The following is a 19,545-nucleotide window of genomic DNA, read 5'->3' as shown; positions in this document are numbered from 1 at the left end:
TGTTTGGATGCAAGGTACAGAAATCAGCTCCAACTAGCTTAAGTAAAATATTTGTTATAAGACTGTAGGGAAATCTTGGAGAACTTTTTTGAAGAAAGTACAGTTAGACCTCACAGGAATTGGCAAGGTGTCAGTAAGCCACTGTTCTCCATCTTGATCCCTTTAATTAGCTGTGACTGGTTAAGGAGATGGTGGTAGAGTGGGTATTTATGGTGTGGGGGTGGTTTGCTTGGATAGAGAGCAAAGGAAGGATACTTAATTCATCGTAAAACAATTGCCTTTTTTTCAGGGATGTTCAGATGTACTTGAGAGGGCCTCTGAAACTAAATAATTAGTATCAAACTGATGATTCCACTTTTTAATTTTAAAAATACAAATATTATATGTAAACATGCATATATGTTGAGGAATAACTGCCAAATAACTAAGGTTTTTTTGTTTTAATTTTTTATTTTAAAATAGTTTCACTTACAGAAGTTACATGAACAGTGTAACACTTCCATTAAACCCTTTAATCAGATCCCCTGATTTTTTACATTGTCACATTTGCTTTATTATTTTCTCTGTACATGTAAAAAGTTAACTATTTGAGAATACATTGCATATAGGATGCCGTCTTCTATTAAGTATGCATTTCCTGAGATCAAGTGTCTTAACTAAACAGTGGTTAAATTCAGGAAATTTAGCAGTGAGGTAATACTTTTTATCTAGTCTATTGTCCATATTCCATTTTCATCAGCTGTCCCAATTATGCCCCTTATTAGCACTTTCTTTCTGGTGCAATCGCCAAATTCAGGATCAGAGATTGCATTTAGTGCTCAGATCTCTTTGTCTTTCATGGCATTGGCATGCTAGCATTAAACAGTGCCCCTCTGTTGGGTTTATCTAAGGTTTCTTCATGATTAGATTCAGATTTTGCCTTTTTTTCTGGAATACTAATTAAGCAATATGTGTTTTGTTTTGTTTTTAATCATCTGGAGGCACTTAATGTTTGTTTGCCTTTTACCAGTATGTTCATTTTGATTACTTGGTTAAGATGTGGAGTAGCTTCTCCATTGTATAGTTACTGTTTCTCTTTTTGCCATTAAGTAATTTGTGGGAAGGTATTTTTGAGATTGTGTAAATATTCTGTTCCCTGTCAGACTTGCCTAGAGTTAGTGTCTATTGATGATTCTTGCCTGAATAAATTTTTACTATGTGTCTGCACATGCACCAAACTTTTTAGCAATGATTTGTGTCTGGGTAATTGGAATTGTGGGAATTTTTTTTCTCTTCTGGTTTTCCTGTGAGACATATGGATCGCGTTTGTAATCACAACAGCTAAAAAAAAAAAAAAAAAAAAAAGGAAGGAAAGTGTAGATAATTTGGATAGTATCAGATAGTGTCAGTTTTCTGCACAAAGGGGATTTAAAATAGCTTCCTGAATGCTGGTCTAATTTGAAATTCAGAATACAGAAAATAAATAGGTTGTTAAATTATTATTTTTTTAAATTATAATTAAATAATAATTATTTTTTTAAATTATGGTGTTCCAATTCCTCATTTCATTTTTAGAATTATTGCTAAATGAGTCTTGAGTTACAGTTTGTTTAGGTTTATGATTTGCTGCTAATGCTACCATTTTGATTTCTAAGACAAGACTGAAAATATGTATTTTAATTATGATGTTATTCCCCTTTTCCATTAAAAAATCCTTAAAGAATTATTTTGAAGAAAACTATTTTTTCCTGAAATTATTGAGATCAGTTTTTTTTAAGCATAAATAGAAGTTTGCTCTTTTAAAAAGAGTTGGTCAGATGGTTCATTTTTTTTTTAATTTTTTTTTTTTTAATTTTTATTTATTTATGATAGTCACAGAGAGAGAGAGAGAGAGGCAGAGACATAGGCAGAGGGAGAAGCAGGCTCCATGCACCGGGAGCCTGATGTGGGATTCGATTCTGGGTCTCCAGGATCGCGCCCTGGGCCAAAGGCAGGCGCCAAACTGCTGCGCCACCCAGGGATCCCCAGATGGTTCATTTAATACAGCAGAGCATCAAACATTTCTAACTCTTAGAACAAAGTGGTCTGTGATTTTTGGAACAAATACAATACTTGTAGAAAAGTTCAGGAGGACAAGAAATGGAAAATACTTATTCAGACTTTAGTTACATTATAATGATACTTTTATCAGTCTGGCATGTTTCCTTTTAGTGACAGCAAAATGTTGGTAGTGAATTTGGATGATAATTTGAATATTTTACTGATTTAAACCCTCGGTAACATGTGGAATGAAAATTACTAATTTCTTTGGAAATTTTTTTTTTTTAATTTTTATTTATTTATGATAGTCACAGAGAGAGAGAGAGAGTGAGAGAGGCAGAGACACACACAGGCAGAGGGAGAAGCAGGCTCCATGCACCAGGAGCCCGACGTGGGATTCAATCCCGGGTCTCCAGGATCGCACCCTGGGCCAAAGGCGGGTGCTAAACCGCTGCACCACCCAGGGATCCCGGAAATTTTCAAAGAAAATTGGGAGAAGAAAATTCTGAGACTTTGTGAATACTTGCAGAGTGGAGGTTATATTCTCTAAAACTTAAACTTTCCTTCTGAGAAATTTAAGGTCATATTTCAAAATAGGATTAATAAGATGATACACCTGCATCTTAGCATCTTGTAGGTGCTTAATTGTGATTTAAAATTCATTTCAGGGCAGCCCCGGTGGCTCAGCAGTTTAGCGCCGCCTTTGGCCCAGGGTGTGATCCTGGAGACCCGGGATTGAGGGATTGAGTCCCACCTCGGGCTCCCTGCATGGAGCCTGCTTCTCCCTCTGCGCGTGTCTCTGCCTGTGTGTGTATCTTTCTGTGTCTCTTGTGAATAAATAAATAAAATCTTAAAAAAAAATACATTTCAATCAACTGTATTTGTTTCTTAATAGAATGAAAGTTCAGTTTGTAGCACTACTAAAAAATATTCTATTGTCTTCAAAAAGTACAGAGTGAGAGGTGCTAAAACAAATACCATGATGAATTTAAGTACTTTCTTTTTAGGCCACAGCCTGTGTCCTGGATATGTAAAGTAGCATCCTATTGACTGAAGTTAAGAAACTACAGTTAGAATGGACTTGTGAGATGTTTTAGTTAAATATTTTTCATTTTGGCCCAGGGACCACATGTATTATTTACATGGAGTGCTTACTAAAACAAACATTCTTGGGCCCCATTCTAGACCTACTTAATCACATCTAGTGGAGCCTTGAATTTGCATTTTAGTTACTAGTCTCTGCTGATTTTTACACTGTTCTACCTCTTCCCTTTTATTTTACAAATAGACCAAATTCCAGGGAGATTAAATAATTTTCCCTAGGTCATATAGTTAAATAGTGGTTGATCGAGGATTAAAATTTAGGTCATAATTCTTGATACTTTAAACTTTTCCAAGAAACCATGATGACTGTCCTCTTGAGAAGTCAGGCCACTATTTTTAGATTCTCTGAATGAAGGAATACTAGTTTTTGTGCAGTGTCATGTGACAAACTCTCTAGGTTTTGTGTTTTTGTACATCCAAATTTGGGACGATCTATTGGTTTCCAGAATCCACGTGTTATTTGCATAAAAGTCTTGGATTGGAATTTAGCAGTACAAATTGTGATCAAGTTGTGGTGAGCCTTGAATGCCAGGATAAAAGATAATGGACTTTATGGGAGAGCTACTAAAAAATCTGCTTTGGGGAATGACAGACTGGTACATGATTATTTATTATCCGCCCCAATTCTTAAGATTATAAAAGTGGTGATATATGGTTGTTAAAAGAGCTCAAAACAATAGAGGCAATATTGCACAGGCTTAATAGTAGAAACTAGAATCATAAACCAGATTGTGTTGCCTCATGATCTTGGGCAAGTTGCTTATCTTTTGGTGCTTTAGTTTCTTGATCTGCAAAACTGAGATAATAATAGAGCCTATTTTACAGAGTTGTTTTGAGAATTCAGTGAGTTGATACAAGTATAATTCTTAGTAAGCTCTTCAGCTGTTTGTGTTGTAGCTGTTTCTGGAAAAAAGTGAGTTTCTGACTCCATTGCTATTGTCTCTCATGTGCTGTGGTGATCACTATTTATGGCTTATTTATATATTCATATATAGTATTTTTCCTGAAGCATTTTATGTAGATACTGTAGAAGATTCTTTAACCTTCATTTAAAAAATATTACTGCCAGGGGTGCCTGGGTGGCATAGTCGGTTAGGTGTCTGACTCTTGGTTTCAGTTCAGGTCATGATCTCAGGGTACTGAGATGGAGCCCTGCCTTGGGCTCCACTCAGCATGGAGTCTACTTGAGTTTCTCTCCCTCTCCCTGTCCCCCTCCTGCTCATGCTCTCTCTCTGTAAAACAAATAAATCTTGGGGCGCCTGGGTGGCTCAGTTGGTTGAGCGTCTGCCTTTGGCTCAGGTTGTGATCCTGGGGTCCTGGGATTGAGTCCTGCATCAGGCTCCTCGCAGGGAGCCTGCTTTTCCCTCCTCCTATGTCTCTGCCTCTTTCTGTGTTTCTCCTGAATAAATAAATAAAATCTTTTAAAATGATAAATACATCTTAAAAAAATAATTTATACCAATTGCATGTTGAATGATGTACTACTCTGTGCTGCTTCCACTAATTGCTCATAAGAGTCATGTTTGTTCCCAAATTCACTAATCCCATTGTACTTGTGTTTATATTATTAAATATAACATAAACCAATGATAAATGAGGGTGAAGAGAGAATTAATTAAATGAAAACTAAATTAACTACTTTGGAAAACTTGTTAAAAACACAGTAATTGCTAAAGAAAGTTGTTAGGTGTGGGTAAGGTAACTAAAAGAAAATGGGAGAAAATAATACAAATACAACTCTAGAAGGAAGTCTGCATTCACATTGCTCCACAGATATCTAAGTAATTTCTTGCTTTGAAATAATCTAAAACCAAAAACTGTAGGCAATGCAACAACAGATGTGGTTTATACAAGAATGAGAACCCAAAATTCCAAGTAGGGGAGCCATGTTCAAAGAGAACATTTTGGCCTGATGCTAAAATATTGCTGAATGGTACTTTAAATTAAAAATACAATGTTTAAGATGTATATAATTTTTAAATATTTTTTAAAAAGATTTTATTTATTTATTCACGAGAGACATTGAGGGAGAGGGAGAGGTGGGGGAAGGGGGGAGGAACAGACTGAGGCAGAGGGAGAAGCAGGCTCCATGCAGGGAGCCTGACCTGGGACTCAATCCCAGGTCTCCAGGATCACACCTTGGGCCGAAGGCGGCGCTAAACCGCTGAGCCACCTGAGCTGCCCATAAGATATATATAATTTTTAAGTGATTCTCCACGTTATCTGATTTTGATGAACTCACAAATTTCGAGTTTTGTTTTTATATATATATATATATATATATATATATATATATAAATGCAGATTTTTTTTTCAATCCAAAAAGTGATGAATCCTATATTTAGTAGTTGTTTTTTGTTTTGTTTAGTTTTTTTTGTTTGTTTGTTTTGTTTTGTATCTTGGAAATCTTAAAATGCTCTTTTATGCTGACATCTTGATTTCAGACTTCGGTCTCTAGAATTGTTGTTTGGTGGTCATGTGTTGCAGCATCCTTAGGAAACTAATACATTCCTCAATTCCAGTTACCCTCGATGAAGCCCAGTGCTAGACAGCACACATGCACTGCACACACATACACCAAATAAAAATAATTAAAATGCTATTTCAGAATCTGTGATTTATCCACTGGGTTTTATAGGGTTCTATCTAGATGGAATGACAGATTTCAAATATTTGTGGAATTAAATACATGCATTGATCTATCAAGATCCAATAACCTTTATTATCTTGTGAGATTTGAATTCTACTTTTCTTTGGACTCTTCTAACAATTAATGTTGTAAACTAGATTCATTTAGTGTAACTAAATTCATTTAGTGAAATGTTGAACGCCCTCTGTGTGAAAGCATTATGGTAGCTACTAATTTTGGCTTGCTGATCTTGCACATATTTCCTAAGGGAAGTAGCTGATAATTGTGTTGGCTAATAACCCTGGGATCAGTTTGTGTGGTTTTCAAATTTTAGCCTGTAATTGTTTGATATATTGGAACATGGTTGCTATATGTTAGTAATAACCTATTAATTATACACTAATGTAGTAGCTTTTTGATTTTTGAATTCCAAGTAAAAACTGGCAAATCTTATGGACTTGGTATTGTGCCAAAGGACAAAAGTTCTTTTATTGTGTAATTACTTTGAGAATATCTTATTTATCATTTAAATTTAATCCAGAATGATTTAAAAGGAGATTTAAAAGGAGTCTGCTGGTATAGCCTAAACTCTCACAGGGAGTTTAAATTTGATGCTTCTTATATCCTGAAGTAAATGGTTCATTAAGGATTTTGAGAGCAGTACTTCTAGTTTAGCCCCTAACTTTACACAGCAATTTTTTCGTGTACCAATGAGTTTTATAAGGGTGGCCAGTCAGCTTAGTACATGTTGAATTTTTTTTTTTTTTAAGATTTCATTTATTTATTCATGAGAGACACAGAGAGAGGCAGAGACACAGGCAGAGGGAGAAGCAGGCTCCATGCAGGGACCCCGATGTGGTACTCGATCCTGGGACTCCAGGGTCATGCCCTGGACCGAAGGCAGATGCTCAACCACTGAGCCACCCAGGTGTCCCCATGTTGATTGTTTTTTATTTATGTATGTACATAATGTTTTCTCTCTGGAAAGACAGGTCTTTAAAATTAAGTTGGAAAGTGAAAGTAGATGTAGCCTATCTCATAGCAAAAATACTAGTCAATAATAGCACTTGTATCTAACCAACTTCATAGGTGATTTCAATTTTTTCCTTTATTGTATGGTTTCTCAGTGATTATATGCCTGCTCAAGACAGGCTACTCTAAAAGCTTGAATGAGACATGTAATAAGTTAGTAAAGTCTGCATATCTGAGTAATTTTCTTAATGGAGGCTTAGATCTACTAATTGCATAATTCGTTTTTGGGAGTGAGATGCATGGACATTTTTTTTTCCCCTAAGCTTCAGCTCTGTAGTTGTTATGCACTGGTCCTTTTCTTCCCAGGTTTTTGATTTTGTTTCTCTATTTATATTAACAAATGAAGAGGAACAAGTTGATCATTGACTACTGTAAGTCTTGGGATTAAAAGGATTGGGGAAATGTAGAAATAAATGGTTTAAACACAGCAAGTATTTTTTCTTACTCATTCTGCTTGTCTCTTGTTGATTTTGTGGTTTGTTGAATACTTAGAAATTACTCTTTTTTTGGACTTAAGATTTTCATAGTAAGTATTTTAAATGTGAAATTTTAAGATCTTTTCAGATACTGACAATAATAGAGCTGCTTGTTTTTTCACTAAGTGGCTTCGGTGGTCAACAGTTTTGTGACTGGGATTGAGTAAATTATCATTGGATTGAATAATAGGAACTTAATGCCTTTAATTCTAAAAGAGAAGGCACTAACGTTGATAACTAACTCTGCAAGGTAGATATTTTACTTTTTTTTTTTTTTTTTTGTAAAGATTTTATTTATTTAGTCATAGACACAGAGAGAGAGAGGCAGAGACACAGGCAGAGGGAGAAGCAGGCTCCACACAGGGAGCCCGATGTGGGACTCCATCCCGGGTCTCCAGGATCACACCCCAGGCTGCAGGCGGCGCCAAACCGCTGCGCCACCGGGGCTGCCCTCTTTTTTTTTTTTTTTTTTTTTAAGATTTTATTTATTCATGAGAGGCACAGAGAGACAGGCAGAGGGAGAAGCAGGCTCCATGCAAGGAGCCCAACATGGGACTCGATCACGCCCTGGGCTGAAGGTGGTGCTAAACCACTGAGCCAGCCAAGCTGCCCATATTACTCATTTTTCATAAGAGGCCTGGGGAGACTCAGGATCACATAGTTAAAGAGTGACTGATCAAGGGGCGCCTGGCTGGTTCAGTTAGTTAAGCATCAGACTCTTGATTTCAGCTCTGGTCATGATCTCAGGGTTGTGAGATAGAGCCCTGAATCAGGCTCTGCGCTGTGTAGAACCTGCTTAAGATTCCTCCCCACCCCCACTGCCATTTGTTCATTTGTTCTCTTAAAAAAAGAGAGAGAGAGTGATCTAGAATTTGAATTCAGGTCATTTGAAAAAATCATAGCTCTCTATTGATCCTTATAAAGTACTAATTTTTGGCTAAGTAATGAGAATATACAAATCATTATCAAAGGCAATTACTTAAAGCTAATCTGAGATACCTTTGATTTATGTTAGATTGCCCTAGCTCATTAAACGGGCCTTAAGGGCAACTTAATTTTGTTTACTGCTCATTCTCTAGCACATATAGCAGTATCCAGAACATAGTATATGCTCAGTAAATACATTAAATAGATAAATATGAGTTTTTGTTTTTTTACATTTTTGATTACTAGAATAGTTGCCCTATAAGCTGGGGAAGAAGTGCTGAAAAACATGCAAGATTTTGTCCATTGTTTGGACGAATGGTGACAAACTGGAAGTGTTAATGATTATTGGAAATTATTTAGATGACGAAGATGTTGGGGCGGGGCTTGGAAACTTAGAAGGAATCTGAAACACTGGGGAGGCACAAAAGGCTAGGTGAGCAAATGTAATAGAGGACTGGAAAACAAGGATTAAAAAGAGAACTGGGAGGGTGGGGTACTAACAAATGGAATGGAAAGTATATGGAAGAGTTTCAGTTTGAACATTTGATTTTTGCAGGGATGGGAGATACTTGAGTAGATAAATGTCCTGTAGATGGCTAGGAATTGGAAATCAAACTGGAATGAATGGTGAAATCCAAGGTTGTTGGAGACTAATAATGGAGAGGATTGAGCCTTGAGAGACACATTTTATAAGTAGTAAGAGACGGGATGCCTGGGTGGCTCAGCGGTTGAGTGCCTGCCTTCGGCCTGGGACGTGATCCCACAGTCCCAGGATCAAGTCCCATATCGGGCTCCCTGCATGGAGCCTGCTTCTCCCTCTGCCTGAGTCTCTGTCTCTCTCTGTGTGTCTTTCATGACTAAATAAATAAAATCTTTAAAAAATGTGATAAGTGGGATCCCTGGGTGGCGCAGCGGTTTAGGCGCCCGCCTTTGGCCCAGGGCGCGATCCTGGAGGCCCGGGATCGAATCCCACATCGGGCTCCCGGTGCATGGAGTCTGCCTCTCCCTCTGCCTGTGTCTCTCCCTCTCTCTCTTTCTCTCTCTGTGTGGCTATCATAAATAAATAAAAATTTAAAAAAAAAATGTGATAAGTGAAAGAAAAAATTATAAAGAACCAAAAAAGTTCCAAAAGGAAATCAGTTTTCCTTCAGTGGCAGGTATTTTAAGATTTATTTCTGTTCATCTAAAAGGGGAGGTGGGCATTGAATGTGTTAGGCTAAGGAAAAATGTGATTTAATCAAGACTAATTTAGGTAGTATCTAAGCCTAAACCATTCTAGGCATTGATAGATAAAACATAAATATCTCAGTTCTTGGTATAGGGTAAAGTAGACGATCCAGTTTTGGAAGCTAAGCATCTATTTTTTTTTAAGATTTTATTTATATATTCATGAGAGACACAGAGAGGCACAGACACAGGCAGAGGGAGAAGCAGGCTCCATGCAGGGAACCCGACATGGGACTCGATCCCAGGTCTCCAGGTCCACATCCTGGGCTGAAGGTGGCGCTAAACTGCTGAGCCACCCGAGCTGCCCGGAAGCTAAGCATCTAATAGCTAATTCAAAATAATGGGTCAAAATGTAAGCTAGTCGCTTAAAAATATGTAATACATTCTTTGGGAAGTTAAGAAATTAATGTGAAACAGGCTTTATAGCTGGGATAGTTTTTTTAGGTAACCTGGCCAAAGTTTTGTTTATAGTTGAGAGAACTGCCCTCAGGAGGTTGATCTGCTTAAAGACCTCAAAGCTAGTTATATAGAAAAAAAGTTTACATTGAGAAGTTGAGAAGGCTTCCAAGAAAGCATAGTACTTTAATGATCCTTGAAGGTTTAATAAGATTTTTGTTGGGTGGGATGGATATATGTAAAGGAATATTACTTTAGAAAATTTGAAGGAGGGGCACCTGAGTGGCTCAGTTGGTTGTCTGCCTTTCCCTAAGCTCATGATCCCAGGGTCCTGGGATGGAGCCCCGTATCAGGCTTCTTGCTCAGCGGAGAGCCTGCTCTTCCTCTCCCTCTGCTGCTTTCCCCTATGTGTGTTCTCTCTCTCTCTCTTTCTCCCCAAAATAAATAAATAAAATCTTAAAAAAGAAAATTTGAAGGAGAATGAGCAGAGATATGCCAACAATAGCAAAAAGACTGGCATAATCAGAGGATTTAGCATGGAACAGGGTAACTTGTTAATGTCAAGATTAGGAACGTAACTGTAATTGCTCTAAGCTACTGTGCTTTTTTGAAGAGGGCAAAATTAGGATACTAGTGGACTTTGAAGTATACCTGTTCACTGTCTAAGCAACTGTTATAAAATAAAGGCTAGAGAAAATGCTTTTTATAAAGATTTTTTTAAAATTTTATTTATTTATGATAGTCACATAGAGAGAGAGAGGCAGAGACACAGGCAGAGGGAGAAGCAGGCTCCATGCACCAGGAGCCCGACGTGGGATTCGATCCCGGGTCTCCAGGATCGCGCCCTGGGCCAAAGGCAGGCGCCAAACCGCTGCACCACCCAGGGATCCCGAGAAAATGCTTTTTAAAGAAATACGACATCCAGGGCACATCCTAGACCTACTAAATCAGAATCTCTGGGATTGAAGCCTAGCAATCCATCATTTTCAACTCTCAGCCCCAGGTATATGAAAAGTAGCAGTTTGTGGATTTATGTTTGAGGATCACTGGTTTAAAGGTCAAGTTAGAATAGGGAAAGAGACCACTTAGAAAATTACTCAGCCCAGGTCTGAGATAATAAAATATAGACAGTAGAATCTGAAAGATTTATTTAAATCCTGTTAATTAGATTTGATACGCATTGTTTTTAGATAGGGAAATAAGACACAAGATCTCCAATCTGAAAGAAATGAAAATAGTGGTTGAAGGAATACTTAGTTAATCCTGGAGAGGATATTATTTTATTTTATTTTATTTTATTTTATTTTATTTTATTTTATTTTATTTTATTTTATTTTATTTTATTTTATTATTTTATTTTTTTAAATTTATTTATGATAGTCACACAGAGAGGGGGGCGCAGAGACATAGGCAGAGGGAGAAGCAGGCTCCATGCACTGGGAGCCTGACGTGGGATTCGATCCCGGGTCTCCAGGATCGCGCCCTGGGCCAAAGGCAGGCGCTAAACCGCTGCACCACCCAGGGATCCCAGGATATTATTTTATGTGAGACTAGAATGAACAATGAGAGAATAAAATTATTACCAATTTTAATTGTTTCTGTCAAAAATTATGCCCTTACTTGGTGGAATACTTATTTAAAGGCTGAAAAAGCCAGAATGAACCAGTCTAATAGATTGACTAAAAGAAGAATGCAGGTTTTTTGTTGTTTTTGTTTGATTTTTAATTATAGTAGACTCTAACACTACTTTTTGGAAGCTTATTTTTTTCTTTTCTGCTTTGGTCGGGTAGAGTTTACCAGTGAAATAAGTTTTTAATGTCACATGTTGAGTCAGTAAGTATTTTCCTCTAGCAAGTGATTTTGGAACTATTCTCCAGGAAGCTCTAGGCTTTTCATGGAACCTAACTGGTAGGTGGGATGATGTACAGGCAGGAACATTCCCCTGCCATCCTCTTTAACCACAGACATAGCAAATATGAGGTACGAATGCCTACCGTACCTGTTAGCAGACATTACTGATTGCTTGAGGCCTTCTCCCATTGTATTTGGCTGTGGCCTCCTTAACATAGTACTTCAAGGTGACATTAGCTATCTTTGGGAAAAGCATAGGGGATTCAGGCTATTTTTCATCCTGGAATCAAAATACATGCTTAGATTTCAGTGTTAGAGTTCATTCATAAGAAGTTTTGTATCCTACTCAAAGGTTTGAAGGCCTCAATTTTATTTTATTTTATTTATTTTAAGGCCTCAATTTTAATGTCATCTTTTAAAATTAAATTTTAATGTAGATTTACATGCATTTGTAAGAAATAATACAGAGAAAATGTTTTTCCTTTCCCAGTTTCCCTCAATGGTAACGTTTTGCAAAACTGTAGTACAATGTCACAACCAGAATATTGATACTAAAATCTGCCCTCTTTTTTCAGATTTCTCCAAGTTTAGTTCTCTGCATTTTTATCACTTAGGTAGATTCCTGTATCCACTAACACAGTTAAGATACAGAACAGGGATCCCTGGGTGGCGCAGTGGTTTGGCGCCTGCCTTTGGCCCAGGGCGCGATCCTGGAGACCCGGGATCGGATCCCACGTCGGGCTCCCGGTGCATGGAGCCTGCTTCTCCCTCTGCCTGTGTCTCTGCCTCTCTCTCTCTCTCTCTCTCTGTGTGACTCTCATAAATAAATAAAAATTAAAAAAAAAAAAAAAAAAAAAAAAAAAAGATACAGAACAGTTCCATCTCCACAAGAATCCCTAGTGTTGCTCTCTTAGAACCACACTAATCTGTTCTCTGTTTCTATAATACGTCATTCAAGACTCTTATGTAAATGGAATTATATGGTATATGATCTTTTGGGGATTGGCTCTTCTATTTTCACTCAACATAATTTCCTTGATATTTATCCAAGTTGTTGCATGTATCAATAGTTCCTTTATTTTGCTAAGCAGTGTTCCATTTAATGTCATTTTCCCATTTGGAAGCTACCACATATGACATGCAGTTTCAGACTTTTCCTTTTAAATCTGCAGAACATGGTGTCTCTGATTTTCTTTTGTTAATGTCCCTGATCCTGTTTTCTCCTAATATCTTGGTCCCCAACTCCATGAGGACTACTGGGAGCACAGTTTAAAAATTACTGATGTAGGGAGCACAGTTTAATTACTAATATAGATAACATGTTTTTTTTTTTAAACAGAAGAGAGTTGTAGAACCCATGAAGTATGTGGTATTAAGTTTGAAGAATCTTTTTCTTCTGCACTTGTATATTAAGCAGTAAATTCTAAGATACGTAGTCATGGCAAGTAGAAAGTGGCAATAGGTAACTGCTTTAGAAGGAAATAGCTTTTGTTATTCTCAGGTATGAGTAAAGACTAAACTCATCCTAAGACCAGTTTTGTATGTATAGGAAACAAATTGTACATCTGTACCCAGAGACTAACCTATCAACTCTGTTGATCACTGAATTGCTATTTTATTTTTTTTAAGATTTTATTTTTATTTATTCATGAGAGACAGAGAGAGAGAGAGAGAGGCAGAGACATAGGCAGAGGGAGAAGCAGGCTCCATGCAGGGAGCCCGACGCGGGACTCGATCTCGTGTCTCTAGGATCAGGCCCTGGGCCAAAGGTGGCGCTAAACTGCTGAGCCACCCAGGCTGCCCCTCAATTGCTATTTTAAAAAGCCACGTTTTACTAGATTTTACACTGTTGTTTAGTGATCTCAAACACTTTGGGGGGATGACAAATACTATTAAAAAGTAATAGCATGGTGCATTAAAAAACTGATAATATTGGGGCACCTGAGTGGCTCAGTTGGTTAAGCATCTGCCTTTGGCTCAGGTCATTCATGGTCGTGGGATCCATCCTCCATCGGACTCCCTGCTCAGTGGGGAGTCTGCTTCTGCCTCTCCCCTGCTTGTGTGCATGCTCTTTCGCTCTCTCTCAAATAAATAAAATCTTTAAAAAAAAACCTGATGGTATTGAAATTATTTTAACTTTTAGGTGCTTTGGGATGGGAAAGGAGGAATGTACGAGTACTTTAGCTGGTTGCTGAACTGGTGTTTAGAAGTTTTCCCAAAACCCTGGTAGAAAAAATGGTACCTCATTATATAATGCCAGACAAATAGTTTACTATATAGTGTTTATACATGTATACATGTATTTTTTTTTTAATTAATGGATTTCATCTTTTAGAACAAGTTTAGGTTCACTTCAGAACTGAGAGGAAAGTGTAGATTTCCCACCTGCCTCCTCCCCACACAAGCACAGCCTTCTTCATCATCAGTGTTCCTCATTATTATGGTACATATGTTACATTCGATGAACCAGCATTGAAACATCATTATCAACCAAAGTGCTTATAGTTTACATTATGGCTCACTCTTTGTCTTCAAAGGTTTCTTTATCTTTATTTTTTTTAAATATTTTATTTATTTATTCATGAGAGAGAGAGAGAGAGGCAGAGACACAGGCAGAGGGAGAAGCAGGCTCCATGCAGGGAGCCCAATGCGGGACTCGATCCTGGGACTCCAGGATCATGCTTTGGGCTGAAGGCAGGCACTAAACCGCTGAGCCACCCAGGGATCCCGGTTTCTTTATCTTTAAAAGTTATTCTTCTTGATACTTTAATACCTTTTTTAAAAAAGTTTATTTATTTTGTTAGTAATCTCTATACCCAGCATGGGGCTCAAATCCACGATCCTGAGATCGAGTGTCACACATTCTTCTGACTGAGCCAGCCAGGCGCCCTGGTCAGAAATTCTTAATAGTTTACATGACTTTTACAAGTGTAATAATTGAGAATTATTCTCTAGTACTAATCTTTTTTTATTTTTTTATTTTTATGTTTTTAGATTTTATATATTTACTCATGAGAGAGACAGAGAGAGGCAGAGACATAGGCAGAGGGAGAAGTAGGCTCCCTGTGGGAGCCCAGTGTGGGGCTCAATTCCGGGACCCCAGAATCTTGACCTGAGCCAAAGGCAGACTCTTAACTGCTGAGCCATCCAGGTGCCCTCTAGTACTCATTTTTTTTTTTTAAGATTTTATTTATTTATTCATGAGAGATACAGACAGGCAGAGACATAGGAATTGAGAGGAGAAGCAGGCTCCATGTAGAGAGCCCGATGCTGGACTCGATCCCATCCCTGGACTCTGGGGTCACGCCCTGAACCAAAGGCAGACGACAACAGCTGAGCTACCCAGGCATCTCTCTAGTGCTCATCTTTTAAGGACTTTTACTAAATATTTAATTCCCAGAAATTTTATCTGATCAGCATAGCTAACACTGAGTGCCACACACAGTTTTTGAAACAATTCGGAAATATGTTCTGTGATTATTCCTCTTGACAGATAAGGAGCTAGGGCTTAAAGTAACCATTATTAAGTGGCAGGCTGTGAAAGCTGAGGCATTGCTACTTTGATATTGAGTTTAGTAGTAATGATTGGAATTGTACTATGAAACAGTGAAACTGAAACTGTTAAGAACCGGAAAATACACTTTTTGAATATTGAATTTTATTCTTTTTAAATATTTTTATTATTTATTTACTTATGAGTGAGAGACAGAGACATAGGCAGAGGGAGAAGTAGGCTATGCCGGAGCCTGATGTGGGACTCGATTCCAGGACCACAGGATCACAACCTGAGCCAAAGGCAGATTCTCAACTACTGAGCCACCCAGATATCCTGAACGTTTTCATTTTTCAAGTAGGTCCACCAACATTAACCCTGACTATAAACAATGATTTTCCTAAATAGAGATTTTATTTGCTATAAAAATATTGTAGGTTGGTAAAATTCTTTGTTTCTAGGAACAGAGTAGTTATTAAAGGGAGACTCAAGTTAAAATTTAACTGGTTAGATAGGTGGTCTTTGCTTAAGTAGTTTTGTATGAGAAATTGAGTTACACTTCTGCAGACTAGTAATCTCAAATTTGGAATATGGTTCCTTTCACTTCACTATACTAGTGAAGCATATGTTTGTTCCAGAAAATAGTAAGAGAATTTGAATATCTTCTGATTATGTGCTTTGCACCATCCCCAAAATATTTTAAATCCAAAGTTTAGACTTTGAGCCTGTGGGTCTCCACTTGTGTGGTGTTTTAATACATTGTTGTGGAATGGATGTAAATTCACTAAGTAGATCAGGTTTGAGGGAGGAGCATGGTGGGTTTCATTATTGTTCTTTCAGTGTGCTAGAATAAATACAGTCCAAATGTCCTGGAGTGAAACACTTAGGTGTTTGTTTAATCTCTCTTCTTTTTGAGAGAGGCAATTGTTAACTTTTTTCCTCCTTTCTGTAAATTCTAGGTCATTTATTTTACCAATAATGTAGCAAATTTAATTTCAGGCAAACTAATATGTAGGTTCTGGAATCAGACTGCTAGGGTTCCAGTCTTGATTCTGCTAGTTATTAGCTATTAGTTGAAACAAATTTAATCTCTACATTGTCTGTAAAATGGGGATAATAAATGTACTTAAACCATAAATTCATTGTGAGGATTAAGTATTTTAAGCGCTCAGTATTTGTTACTGCTACTCTGTTTGGGGAGATTTGAGTATCAGGTAAGTGCTTATAGAGCACTGTCTGATACTAATATTAACCTAGTTGAAGAAATAATTCATTCTGTTGTCAAAGTTATTTTATGTTGCTTTTTGCAATTTGATATTTATTCTGTTTTTTCAAGAATAATCTGTTAATATACTTTTGATTATAAGGTTTAAACTGTTAAGATCGTCAAGCTAACCTACCTCCATTTATTGTGGAAGCCCAGAGTAGTGAAATGTCTTGTCCAAAGTTTCATAGGTAATAACTTGGTAATAGATCTTGATCAGCCTGTATTTTTTTTTTTATTGTATCTTACTCAACTGCTACAGAGTAAAGAAATCTTAAATTCATAGTTAGGGCATTTTAATTTCTAATTTATAAGGAAATCTTAGGTATGTGATCCCTCACAATTTCTTTCAAGTTTCTTTATTTCATTTCCATTAGTAGTTTAGCCAAAAATTCACCAGCTTATCAGTGATACATATCCAAAACATAAACATTGATTTAATTTTAGTATTAAGAGCTCTGTATAAGGTACTTATAAAGGGCAGAAAGATAATAAATGACTCTTCAAAGAGATTATATTAGATTGAGAACTTTTTTTTTGTAATTTTAGAAAAAAATTTCCTTGTACTTCCTTCTGCTTTTTGGGTGTACAATATTTATCTTTTCAGGAGTAGTTTTTGTTTTCTGGACAAGGTCTTAAAAGCAGCCTCAGCCTTCCAGTTTTTCTGATAGACTGGTAATTGCTTTTCCTAGCTTTTTATTTTTATTTTAAGATTTTATGTATTTATTCATGGGAGACACAGAGAGAGAGGCAGAGACATCGGCAGAGGGAGAAGCAGGCTCCCCAAAGGGAGCACGATGCGGATTTGATTCTGGAACTCTGGGATCACAGCCTGAGCCAAAGGCAGACGCTCAACCACTAAGCCACCCAGGCATCCTGCTTTTCCTAGCCTTTTTTTTTTTTTTTTAAAGAAAACTTTCTTTTAAATATTTTATTTATTTATTCACGAGAGACATAGAGAGAGAGAGAGGCAGAGAACACAGGCAGAGGGAGAAGCAGGCTCCATGCAAGGAGCCCAACGTGGGATTCGATCCTGGGTCTCCAGGATCAAGTCCTGGACTGAAGGCGGCGCTAAACCGCTGAGCCAACTGGGCTGCCCTTTTTCCTAGCTTTTATCTTATTTTTTTTCCTACTTTAGGGTTTTGTTTTTGTTTTGGTATTTTTGCCTTTGCTTTGCTAAATCTGTTTTTAATACTGTATTTTCCCAGTTTCTTTTCTGTTTGATTTGGTATTTAGCTTTAATTGTTGTCTTTACTGTGATTACAATCATTTGTATAAAGAGGTGAATAATTTTTTTTTTTTTTTTTTTTTAAGAATTAGCTGCACTCTTTATGTGAGTCCCTTTAGTTTTAGGTGCCGTGTTAGATAGAGCAACCTATAATTTTATGACATTTAAAAACAGCTCAATACTCCTATGTTCACTTGGTTTCTAGGTCTATTCTGGATAGCAGGTTTTGTGAAGACATTTATTCTTTCTTGGACCTCAGATTTACCAGACATCTCATGGTATTTCCTTTTATATTATTTCTTTAATGGCTGCCATTTATTCTCAATGTATTTTGTATATATTTACCTGCCAGTTGGATAACCAGTTTCTTGAATCACATATAAGATGTGAAAGCTTTGTGGTAATGGTTTGGATTGTGTTGAATTATTTTTCCTCTAATTCTGCCTGTATTACAAGCTCATACCTTTTCTGCTTATTACTACGTTGGCTTCCCCCCCCCCCTTGTTTTTTTTTAAGGCACAATGATTTGACCCTAATGAATTTATGGTTTTAGTAAGTATTAACTACATTTTTGAACAGTATGAGTTTTCTGGCTATAGAGTTTTTGGTTTTAATGAATAAGGTGAAATATTTGCCATTTTATAGTCTGAATAGATAGGACCTCTTGCCTTCTGACCTTTTTAAAAAAAAAAAAAAAGATTTATTTATTCATGAGAGACACAGACTGAGAGAGAGAGAGGCAGAGACAAAGGCAGAGGGAGAAGCAGCCTCCTCACAGGGAGCCTGATGTGAGACTCAATCCTGGATCCTGGGTTCATGACCTGAGCCGAAGGCAGGCGCCCAACTGCTGAGCCACCCAGGCATCCCTCTTCTGACCTTTTGTGAATAAATTACTGAGATCTTCTTCCATGTTGAATCAGATTCAGTCTGTGGTTCTGTATCATATGCGATGATGTGTGTCTATCCTGGGGATGAGCTTCTGTGGTTTTTAGAGCGATGCATTTGTGGAGAAGGTGTCATGTAGTTGCTGTTACAGCACTTAATTGTAAAGGTTGACAACTCATTTGGCTAATGAGGCTAGGGCTGCAGTTTCATCTTAGATGCTCAAATTCATTCACTAATCCCTTATAGAGTGCCTGTTATGCTGCAGGCACTGTGCAGGGTTTGAGAGACAGGCAGTAATCACACAGACACCTGACATTGTCTGAAATAGGCTGATGGCAAGCTCTTCACTGCTATTTTAAAAGTTTAAATGTGGTGTTTATTGAGGATTGTATATTTATATAAAAAGGCAGCACACTGTTAAATACATACTCAAGCAGACTCTTTTAGGTTGGAAATACTCAGTTACCTAAAAGAATACATAATGATTTAATTTCTGCTTTCTAGTTCCTGCCTCTGGTTAAAACAAAACAAAGAAAAAATATGCACTACTAAATGTTTAACAACATACACCTAAGATAGAAGACAACTTATGAGTCTAATGTAAAGGCAAACTGAGCTGAAGAAAACTTCTACCAATTAGATTCTCCCAACAAAGAAGATAATTTTTTTTTTAAGTTGTAACTGTTATCTGTTGTTAGGTCCATGTCTTCAGCATTTTAAAGAAATACACAATAATGTACACTTGAAAAGAACAAACTTAGTTTTGTATTGCTTGCATCTTGTCAATTAGCAATTTTATAGCTTTATGTGGGTTAATAAAGATGGCTTTTATGAAGTAATTCTAATATCAGGGGTGCAGGAAAAGAAGGTAGGGTAGCTTTTCCTTTTGCTCACTCTGCTTTAATTATTTTTAGATGATTTTAATTTGATGGAACTGTAAAAACATAACTGTAATTATTTTCCAAAACTATTATAGAAGATTAATTTTATTTTATTTTTAAAGATTATTTATTT

General features: G+C 37.0%; 1 protein-coding gene across 5 annotated transcripts in view; it reads left to right on the top strand.

Moving 5' to 3' along the window:
• KMT2E (lysine methyltransferase 2E (inactive)) overlaps positions 1 to 19,545 on the top strand; it is a 93,011-nt gene that overhangs the window by 7,052 nt on the left and 66,414 nt on the right. For 4 of the 5 annotated variants that reach the window (XM_038562743.1, XM_038562741.1, XM_038562745.1 and 1 more), the window contains exon 2: positions 17,852 to 17,924. The exons of the other annotated variant lie outside the window; for it this stretch is intronic. The gene's annotated coding sequence lies outside the window, so the exon portion shown is untranslated. The remainder of the gene's footprint in view (positions 1 to 17,851; positions 17,925 to 19,545) is intronic. 5 annotated transcript variants of the gene reach the window in all.

The sequence above is a fragment of the Canis lupus genome, chromosome 18 (assembly GCF_011100685.1).
Source record: "Canis lupus familiaris isolate Mischka breed German Shepherd chromosome 18, alternate assembly UU_Cfam_GSD_1.0, whole genome shotgun sequence".
NCBI classification, from domain to species: Eukaryota; Metazoa; Chordata; class Mammalia; order Carnivora; family Canidae; genus Canis; species Canis lupus.
The sequence above is the reverse complement of the archived record's forward strand: the minus strand, read 5'-3'. Positions and strand labels throughout refer to the sequence as shown.